Consider the following 11,442-nt stretch of genomic DNA (forward strand, 5'->3'; position numbering starts at 1 on the left):
GGGCATAGCAAATGGACAAACAGCACATACAAAATTATGAAAGCAGAATAAGCTTGTCTTAATGGTGAGATTTTTTTAAGGCATCAGTCTCAAGAGAAGCATACATGTCAAGGGTTAGTGAGAGATGGATTTGTAAACTCATTCATTCACGTACTTAACAAATGCCTGTTCAGTCCTTACTATGTGCCGGACTTTGTGTTAGGACTGGTTAGAGTAGAGGGTCTGATAATAGACTCTTTGAGTGTCAGGCTAACAATCTGGAGAATGTTTATGCTATCCCATGGGGTTATTTTCAGGATTAACAAAATAGTGTACTCAAAGTGCTCTATAAGCCATTACACTCTGATGATATACATCTGTTTCATTAGCCAGCTGGACATTGATCTGGTAAAAGCCTCATATTAGACTATGCATTTAACCAGGTGGCCATAGAAAACATATTTCTGAATATCACACAGTGTGTCAGAATTTAGAAAGCATGATTGTTGAGACAGTAGAACAGCTGTGAAATAGCCTTTAAAAATAGAAACTGCTAGAAATAAGTGATAAACTTAATCTTTTCCAGATTGGACCTATAGTCTAAAAAACCCCCAATAAACCTGTTCTGAAACTAATAAAACATTCTTCAGTTACCTCACCTAGAAGCCGCTGGATGGAAAATTACAAGTGACTAAAGGAAACTAATAGCTGTCTGTGTATAAGATCCAACATCTATTAGAAAATCACAGAAAAAGCAAACTTACGTCATGTTCCTCAGTGATCTCTTCTGCCACAAATTAACCAGTTTAATAGCAAGAATTATTGTCCTCAAAACATCTCTTATTTTGAGAATTATTGCTTTTATCCTCAAAGAACTGATTATGCCTCTTCTCATTCTGATACACTTGTTACAGCCTTTGCTATATGTGGTAAGTAATGCCTCATGAGTTTATGAGCCCCTACTGTGTTCTAAGTTTTCATTATATGTTGGCAGAATAAAGATGGATACGGCATAATCCACTTTTCGTGAGCTCTTGATTTGGTGAGAGAGTTAGACAAGGGAGTCAAAGCTTGCAATATGGTGTGATATGTAGCACAAGAATTTTGCAGGTTTCATGACATCTGGAGAAGTCATCTAACTAGGCCAGAGATGGAGTAAGAATAAAAGAGGTGCCACCAATGAATAGATAGGAAGAGTTATAAACTATTTGGACAAGACCTCTTTTCTCATGAAGATGGTCAGGAATGTCATCTGGAAGGAAGGGGAACTTGAGCTGAGACCTGAATGAAAGGAGCCAGCTGTGCAAAGCACTGGAGGAGGACCTTGCATGGAGAGGAAATAGCAAGTACAAAGCCCTCAGACAGTGAACTTGAATGTCTCAGAAACACAAAAGTCAGCAAAGAGATGAGGTCAGTGAGAAAAGCCTGGCAGTTCATGTAGGACCTTCCAGGCCAGATAATAAGGTTTTTTCTCAATGTAAAGGAAGCCATTAAAAGGTATCAAACAGGAAGGGATGTGCTTTAGTCTACTTTATAAGTTCTCTCTGGAAGCTGTGATGAGGCTGGCTTCAAGGGGAAGAGGTGAGTGGAGACAATGAGAACAGTCAGATGGTGGGTATCTTTTACCAGAGATACCAGTGATGTGGGCCAGGATTTACTGATGAGAAGTGAATAAGAAGAATTTGGGGTATATTTGGGAGATAGAACTGAAGGACACATTGATGAGTTTGGTTGGTGATATGAAGGAAGAGAAGAAATCAAGGATACCAAAACTTAGTAGGTGGTCATTTATCATGTAAAAATAGTAATTCATGCTTTGTAGTTTTTATTATATGTTGTCATATATATAATAATTTTGCATATATTACCTCATTTAATCATCATAAACAGTGCTACCAGATAGGTACAAAATAGGTAACCCATCACCCCTATTGTACAGGTAAGAGAAGGAAGGATTAGAGAGATTAAGCTCACTCAGCTTTTACATTACAGCCTATATTTGAATTTGGGCTTTGTTGCTCCAGGGTCTGTGTGCTTAACCATGATGTCATTCTGTCTAGTACTACTTCCAAGTTGCTGAAGACTAGAGGATAAACTTATTTTTTAAAAGAAACAAAATTTCTGTTTTTGACATATTATGTTTGAGATGCCTTACCTGGAAATGTCAAGTACAGTTGGATGTGTGAGTATAGAATTCAGGGATAGGTCAGCCTGGAGACATTAATGGAGTCATTAGCACATGGACAGTATATAAAGCCATGAGGTTGAATTAGATATATCTAATAACAGTGTCTAAAGGAGATTAGAAGAGGCCTCAAACCAAGCCCTGGGGTCACCCAATTTGTGGTTTTCAGATAGAAATTCACTTGTAAAACTTAATAGTAGTATCCAAGTGAGGTAGAAAGAACCCCAGAGTAATGTGGGTTCCCAAACACTGAATAATTAGTGCTTAATTCTCAGTCGGGCTCTGTCCGCATGGTGGTGACATGGCTACAGTGCTTCAGCCTAAATTCTTTCAAGCTTAAGGCCTACAGAAAAGAGAAAGACTCTCTTCTCAGAGAGCAAATCCTGGAATTAACTCTGATGGACCTTCTTGGGTCATGGGCCCATTCCTTAATTCTGCACCAGTCATGGTGACTATGGAGCTCTAGGATAGGGTCTCATCCATAATATATGGATGAAAAGCTGGGATTCACCATCCACTATAGGTTAGACATTGCATGAAATTGTTACCAGAATTTTTAAAGTTACCATGGCTAAAAAGTGTTAGAGGGACCTGATTTCTATAAAGAAAAGGCTTTCTTCCCAGTTCAAAGAGTCTCTAAATATCATCATACTTGTGATGGGACCTACACTGGTGGCTGTTCATCTCCAAGCCCCAAATGTGCCCTCGCAGTCTAAGGCACTCGAAGCCTGATGTAGACGAGGCAGGACTCGATCGTAAATGAAACAGGTGAACGGAAAAGAGAAAATCACCGGAGGCTCATTTCGAATCAACAACTTTGAAACAGTTCTGTTTAAAGGAAATGTGACCACATGGTTGGGAAGCCATTTCACCCATCCTATATAATAAAAGCCTAGGTGGCATCACAAGATGGCCGCCACAAGATGGCCGCATGCACAGCGGAGGCGGGGCCCAGTGACCGCTCTGTGCGGTGAGGCCTGGGGGTCCCACGGTTCTGCGTGGCACGGAGGAGGCCGGTCCCGGCATCTCTGCCACCTCACACAGAGGAGGTGGGTCCTGGCAGAGGAGGCGGGTCGCAGCAGGAGAGGCAGTTGGGAGCGAACAGGCCAGCAGAAGAGGGCAGTTGGGGATGATCAGGCCTGCAGGGGAGGGCAGTTGTGGGCGATCAGGCTGGCAGGGGAGGGTAGTTGGGGTCAATCAGGCCAGCAGTGCAGGGCAGTTGAGGCGATCAGGCCAGCAGGCGAGGGTAGTTGGGAGCGATAGGGCTGGCAGGAGAGTAGTTAGGAGTCAATCAGGCCAGCAGGGGAGCGGTTAGGGGATGATCAGGCTGGCAGGCAGAAGTGGTTAGGGGCAATCAGGCAGGCAGGAAGGCGAGTCGGTTAGGAGCCAGCAGTCCTGGGTTGTGAAAGGGATCGGGCCTAAACCAGCAGTCAGACATCCCCCAAGGGGTCCCAAATTGGAGAGGGTGCAGGCCGGGTTGAGGGACACCCCCCATGCACAAATTTCATGCACCGGGCTTTTAGTCCCTTATAAGAGCTTCTGTCCTGTCATAGGTGAGTTAGGAACCAGCCATGGATTTTCAACATTCTTGGCAACAGGAGTCCTTTGACTCCTTCCCTTATCTCTGAACACACCACCACTCACTCGTGTCTTTAGTCAACAACAGTTTACGAAGCACCTATTTGAATAAGATACTATTCAGGTACTGGAGACACAGCAGAGAACAATTCATACAAAAATCCCCCTCGTCATGAAATTTAAATTCTAGTAGAGGGAGGTAGGTGATATTAAATAAGAATAATATGTAGGTAATTTATTTAATATGTTAGAAGTGATATATGCTATGGAGAGGAGGAAAAGAGATGTGGAGTGTCATGGTGTGCAATTTTAAAGGGAATGGCCACCTCTCACACTTTTTTTGTGCCAACTACCTTTATTTATGAAGATTTTTTTCTCCTAATTAGTTAAAAACATAACATCAGTGATGCATGAATACATTAAATGAAGGAGGAGGGGGGCCCCAGAGGACACAAATGTACTATCCCTGGTGATCAAAGGCTACTAGGAATGCATAGGTCAGAATTTATTCTTGGGAAAGTAGAGCAAGAATGATTAATCCCAAATTTACTAGGATTTGGAACTGTCATGTTTTGGGGGGTGGGGAGCAGAAGGAATTGGGAAAACCTCTGGACAGGAGTTGAATAGGCAAGTAGGGGGGCACCTTATCCTGGAGGATTCTCAGCCCCCATCTTTACCTCCACAGCAGATGCAAACACATACACTTATGGCTGGGTGTCTTCCTTTCCCTCAAATACCTAGAGCAGTAGAGGGTCAGGGTAGAGCAACCCTCAATCTCAGCTGAGGGACACAGGGAGAAGCCATCTGCATAGCGATCTCTTGCTGGGCAATATGGGCTTTGTAGAGGAGAAAGAAAGCGCAATGCTTTACCCAAAGCATGCTTCTCACCATTAAATTATTTAAAATATTAATACCAATAAAAATGTAGCATTTGTTGTTAGGTTTGGATAAGATTTCAAACTTATTAAATAAATGGCTCATAGGACATTTGGGGGTATATATGTCGGAAAAAGGAAATGTAAATGGAGTGCACATGTGAAAAGATGGTTGACTTGTCAAGGTGATGCCATTTTTAATCATCAGTCTGGCAGAAATGGAAAAATATTGATAATATCTAGTGCTAGCAAGAATGTGGGGGAAATTAGCAGTATAGGAGTTACTGTGAACCATTAATGGTGTGGCAGTGTTTAGCATGTCTTTTGATCCTGCAATCCTTCTTCTAGAAATCATTCTTATAAAAATAACAACACAAACAGGATATACATACAAAGATGCTTATTACAGCCTGTTTCATATGGACTAAAAATTAAAAGAAAAACTGGAATGGTTGAATAATTATGCTGTACTCATTCCATGGAATATTTTGCAGCTATTTAAATAAAATATACGTATATATTTTCCATATATACATATGGAAAGATTTCCCTGATGTGTTAAGTGGAAAGAACTGGTTGAAGTGTGAAATAAATGGCATCATATCATTTTTGTTTCTAAAAAAGGAATATATATATATATATATGTGTGTGTGTGTGTGTGTGTGTGTGTGTGTGTGTGTACATATATACACATATATATAGATGTTGTTGATAAAAAGAAAAATTATAGGAGGAGCCCTAGCAAACCACCATTATGGGCTCACTTGAGAAGGTGGAGGTAGAGAGGCAGAGAGATACGTTTTTTTTTTCTATATATGTCTTAATATTATTTCAATTTTACAAGTTTATATATATTATTTTTAAAAAGTCAAATAAAATATAAGAGAAAAGAAAGCCAGGGAATTACCATGAAAACAACAACAAAAATGGCCCCAAGAATCTAACGGGGCCTCATTGTGAACAGCTGGGACTGCATCTGGAAGAGAACAATCTCCAGGTATTGAAAACGCCCAAAGCCCTGCTGTTTGAGAACAAGTGGGAAAACTTGAAGCTGGGAGGACATGAGGAAGCTGTGATGGAAACGAGAAGAAGTGATGGCTGTTTACAAATATTTAATATGTGACTGTGTCGCCTAATATCCACTGGAGCCCTCAATTTTTAGCTGAATGTATGGCTACCCCAAATAAAGTTGCATTTTCCACCATCCTTACTGCTGGATGTGACTCTCTAAGTTCTGGTCTGTGAACACACAGGGTATATGTACCTTACAGCTTGAAGCTTTTAAAAAATATATATGTTTTATTTATTTACTAGAGGCCTGGTGCACAAAATTCGTGCACTGGGGGGGGGAGGGAAGTCCCTCAACCTGGATTGCGAGAGGGCGCAGGCCAGGCCGAGGGACTCCATGGGTGCATGATCGTGGCCAGGGAGGGACAATAGGAGGGCTCTAGGGCATGTCCGGCCCATCTCACTCAGTCCCTATCAGCCGGACCCCAGCAGCAAGCTAACCTATCAGTCAGAGCGTCTGCCCTCTGGTCAGTGGACGTCATAGCAACTGGTCAACTGGTCAACTGTCTGCCCCCTCGTGGTCAGTGCACATCATAGCGAGCAGTTGAGCGGCCTTAACATATCATTAGCATATTATGCTTTGATAGGTTTAATGGCCAACCAGACACTTAGCATATTAGGCTTTTATTATCTAGGATTTATTTATGTATTTATTTATTCATTTATTTATTTATTTATTTATTTATTTATTTATTTATTTATTTTAGAGAGAGAGAGGAAGGGAGAGGGAGAAAGAGAGAGAGAGAAACATAGATGAGAGAGAATCATCCATCAGCTGCTTCCTGCACTCCCTATTGGAGGTCGAGCCTGCAACCCAGGCACCTGTCCTGACCAGCAATTGAACCTGCGACCTCTCGGTGCATGGGACGTTGCTCAACCAACTGAGCCACACCGGACAGGGCACCTTGAAGCTTTATAAGGAATGAGCAGAGCCTCCTCTTCCTCAACATACCTCCTGACTAATCCACCCATCCCGTGGAAGATGGGTCAAAATTACTCTACACCCCATCTTTTGAAACTAGGAAAAATATGTGATAAGTTTCAAGAGGTTAGATTTCAGACCAATAGGAAAGGTTATTTAAAGTTAGAGAGGGCTCTTCCAGGAGGTGTTTAGTCTTTGTAAGTGGTCAAGTATATGCCAGATGGGAGCAGTGTATTAAGAAGATTCTGGTATAAGATGTAAAGTTGGACAATGTGACCTAATTACTCCTTTCAAATGATGAGAGTCTAATGCTCTTATGAAATCCAAATGTCAAAGCATTTGTGTGTCTCACCAAAAGGAAATGCTAGAATATCATTACAATGATTTTTTTCTGAGTGCTATAAATCAGTAGAAATTGTAAAACCCCAGGGTCACGCTAGACTATGTCCTCAGCACAAATCCCCCCTCAACCAGTCGGTAACCACGTTCTATCCTTTTTACCTCCTAAACATTTCCCAAGTCCATTTTCCCTTTTCTAGCCTCAATGTCATCATTTTCTTCCATTGTTTCATTTCAAAAAATGTTTCCTGAATTCCTGAAATGTGACAAGCACCATGCTAAGCACCAAGGGATCAACCCTGAATAGCACCCAGTCTTATTCAGGAGAGCAAACAGAAAATTACAATGCAACGTGATAAATTCTGTTCTAAAAACATGCTCTGCAAGGGGCATCAAACCAGCCTGGGAATGAGGGCTGGGAGGAGGGGATCAAGGAAGGCTTTCTGGAAGAGGTGACACCTGAGCTGAGTCTTAAAGGCTAAATTACCTCAAACTTTGCCTCCTCAGAGCAGTATGTCTTGACCTCCCTGCCCACCGCACTTCCTATATATCCCCATTATTGCCTGCATTTCATAATGTGATTATCTTCCTATCTACCTTACTAAGTCCTAAATTGCTAGAGAGAAACTATGAGTTTTATTTATCACTAGTAGCCCTGCGCACGAATCCTTGCACCAGTAGGTCACTGCCCCGCCCTCCTGTAGCTCTCTCCGCGCCCCCTCATAGCTTGCTGTCCTGCCCCATCCTGTAGCTCTCTGCCACCCGCTTGTAGCCATTAGGTTGCTGCCACCCTCCTGTAGCTCTCCACCCACTGCCCTGCCCTCCTGTAGCTCCCTCTGCCCCCCTTCCTCCTCCTCCCCCTCATAGTTTGCTGCCCTGCCCTCTCCTGTAGCTCTCTGCAGCCCACTTGTACCTCGCTGGCCCAACCTCCTGCTGATCCGTGATCTGGTCATGTCGTGCTTGGTCATTACACCTCAGGGCGTAATGGCTAATTAGCATATTCCTCTCTTATTATATAGGACTAGAAGCCCGTTGCACGAAGAGATTCGTGCAATAGGCCTTTCTTCCCCTGGCTGCTGGCACCAGTTTTCCTCCGGCACCCAGGACCCAGGCCTTCGCTCCGACCGCAGCAGAGAAGCCAAGCCTCTTCATTCTTCAGTCGTCTTCAGTCTTCAGTCTTCACTCGGGCCAGAGCCTTCAGTCGTCACTCTGCGCCTGCATATGCAAATTAACCGCCATCTTTGTTAAGTTAATTTGCATACTCATCCTGATTGGCTGGTGGGCATAGTGGAGTGACACCAATTTGCATGTTTCTCTTTTATTAGTGTAGATTATTACGTCAGCCATGACTGGCAGATTGAAGTATTCAGTAACTGTTTATAGAATTGTGTTGTTTTTGCTTCTGGTTTTCAGAGTTTTATTGTAAAATATAAAACAGAAACCCCACAAAACAAATGCACAGCTTAATAATATAAGGTGAACGGACGTGTAACCATCATTCAGGTCAAGAAACAATGGACACCTACCCTGGAAGCCTCCAGGAGTCCCTTTCTATCCACAAGCCTTTCCTTTTCCCCAAAAGTAATCACTATTCTGACTTTCATAAAAATCACCAAAGAGGAACTTTGTATTTTGGTTTGAGACTAAGAGATAAAAAGCAATCAATAGAATTGATTGGTTTTCATTTTAGTTAATAACTCACAGTCCTAGTGAAGGACTCCACTCTTATAAGAGTAAACCTTATGTGAATCGTGTGATTCACAGCGCAGTTCTGCGTCCGCTTTCTGCGACTCCTGTTCAGCCCGACTGAGCTTTCACTTTTTGTTCCGACTGATACATGTACATCTGACCACTCCAGCAGCCTTGCTAACAGGACAGATAGTGACTCCTATAGCTTCCCTCCCTGGGGCGCTGCATTGACCACACTACCTGGGCAAAGACTGCTCCCCCAGAGGGCTGATGGGGGAAGGCGGAGGGCTGTACTGCCATCCCACCATCCTCTGTCGAGAGCCACCGTCATCACACCATGGAATGACTGACTGGGTGAGCGTGCTTTCATACCTCCGTCTCTGGAAACAATGACAGGGGCTCTGAAACCAGTTTGAAACCTAAACATCGTGGCTTGACTTTTTCTAAACTGGTATCTGTGGGTAGGTTAAAATGATCAAGTTTTAATTTCCAACTATTTCTCTGTTGGACCAGAATGAGGCAGTGGAAATTCATTATAATGCAGCGTTTCCCAACGTATGAGATACATTCCACCTGGGGTTTGGAAGATGATTCTACATGGTACACAAATGCACATGTTTTAGTTAAGAATGTATTTGTTTGAGTTTAGTAACATATTTTAAGAATTGTGTAGTTATTTACAGTTACCTTTTATTTGGGATAAGTAAGAAAAATGTGTCGATTTGAATTCTTGTTATGCAAATAATGGTATAGGTGCTCTTAGGGGACTCAAGTTGGGAAGCACTGTTAGATTACATTCCTCAAGGAGAAATTATAGCAGCAGAGAATGCCAGTGCTGGAGGAAACCTTGGAGGCTATCCAATTCAGTTTACTTTTTTATTTACTTATTCATTCAATAAATATTTATTGGACACTTACTAATTATAAGGGTCTTGGCAGAACTGCAGTGAATCAGATAGGGACAGTCTAGTGAGAGAGACAGACATTAAATATATACCCAGTAAAGTAATGGTAATTACGATAGGTACTGTGAAGAAATAAAACATGTATGAAGCTATTAATAGCAGGATGTTTGAAATCTTAAAGGATTAGGAAAAGTTATCCAGGCAAAACAGGTCTTAGGGATGGAGTTGGAGGCAGGTGGTGGGAAAAGAGGAGAGTGTGTGAGACCATGAGAGGGCAGTGTAGCTGGAATACAGAAGACCACCTTTCCTCATTGTGCAGGCATCTGTGTAGATCACCTGTGGTAGCTAATTCAATCAGGACCAGCCCAGAGGTAAAGTAACTTGACATTGGCCACACATTCTAAGAGCAGCAGGGCCAAGGCCTCAATCCATCCTCCTTTTAAAAATATTTTTATTGATTTCAGAGAGGAAGGAGGAGAGAGGGAGAGATAGACACATCAATGATGAGAATCATTGATTGACTGCTTCCTGCATTCCCTACACTGGGGATCAAGCCTGCAACCTGGGCATGTGCCCTGACCGGGAATCGAACTATGAACTCCTGGTTCACAGGTGGACACTCAACCACTGAGCCACGCCAGCCGGGCTCAATCCATTATTTTTTGGGTTCATACACTCACCACATACGTACATAGTGTCCTGTGTATAGGTCCTGTTCTGTGTGCTGGGACCCTACCTGAAACAAAACAGACAAAAGTCCTGCCACACAGAGCCTATATCCTGATATAGTGGAGACAGTCAATAAACAAACAAGTCAATACAAGCATGACAGTGAGAGAGAAGTGGTTTAGAGAAAAGTGATGAGGGATGATGAGTTGAGAGGGAAATCCATATTTTGTATGAGTTACCCTCTTGATGATGTAAGCAAGGACCTCAAGGAAGTTGAGACTAGCCAGGTCCCTTGACTTCACTGAGGGCTTTTTCTACCACTCCAGGCTACTCACTAGGATTCAGACCACTTACCCTCTACCTTGTGGTAAGAGCAGATTCAGCTCCTTTCGTTCTAACTATATGCTGACAGATAAGACACTTTAATAGAAAATTTGGTCTCCTAGGTATGACCTGGGGGGGGACCCTACCTGAAACAAAACAGATCTACCGGAAGGAATTTTTCCTATAAGTGTTAAATCATTTGAGGTTTCTAGATCATCTCATGGGCATTCAGGGTATGCGCCCATTTCAAAAAATATGACCATCTCTGGTTCTCATAAGCCCAGAGTGGGACCTGTGAATCAGAAGGAAGGCTTCACCCTGAGCACACAGTGACCAACCAAACACACTTTCCTCACAATGCACGAGGACAGCTTATCTCTTCCCAGCTGCCTTTTCAATGTACAAGTCTTTACTCAAACATGCTAAAACTATGCTTTTTTCCTTGACATTTAGAAAAGTTTATTTGTGAATAGGCACCAGCACATGCATATTGTGTTTTACTTGGTGATGATTTTTAAATTTCTATAGTGCTTCTGACTGAGTTTAACAGCCTATTGATTATTCTGGGCAAACCTAAAAATATGGGGGAAAATTAAAAAACAACAACATTGAATTCAATCACCCAAATATATTGGGAAACACAGGGGAAATTTTATCCCTTAAAGACCTGCAATTTGCTGACCAGCAAATAAATAATTCTGAGCCCCTCTGATGTCTAGAGTCCCCAAGTAACAAGGGAGCTTTAGGAATGGTTTGTAACAAGACTGGAGACACCAGGTTCTGTGGAAGTGCAGCCCAGCCTCAGCTGTGGGGGGTGCCGGTTCCCAGAAACACTGAGTGCCCTAAAAGTGGGGCAGTGAGAGGCTGTGGGTGTACTACCTCTTCTCAGGCCCCTGGCAAAGCCAGAGG

The sequence above is a fragment of the Myotis brandtii genome, unplaced genomic scaffold (assembly GCF_000412655.1).
Source record: "Myotis brandtii unplaced genomic scaffold, ASM41265v1 scaffold1037, whole genome shotgun sequence".
NCBI classification, from domain to species: domain Eukaryota; kingdom Metazoa; phylum Chordata; class Mammalia; order Chiroptera; family Vespertilionidae; genus Myotis; species Myotis brandtii.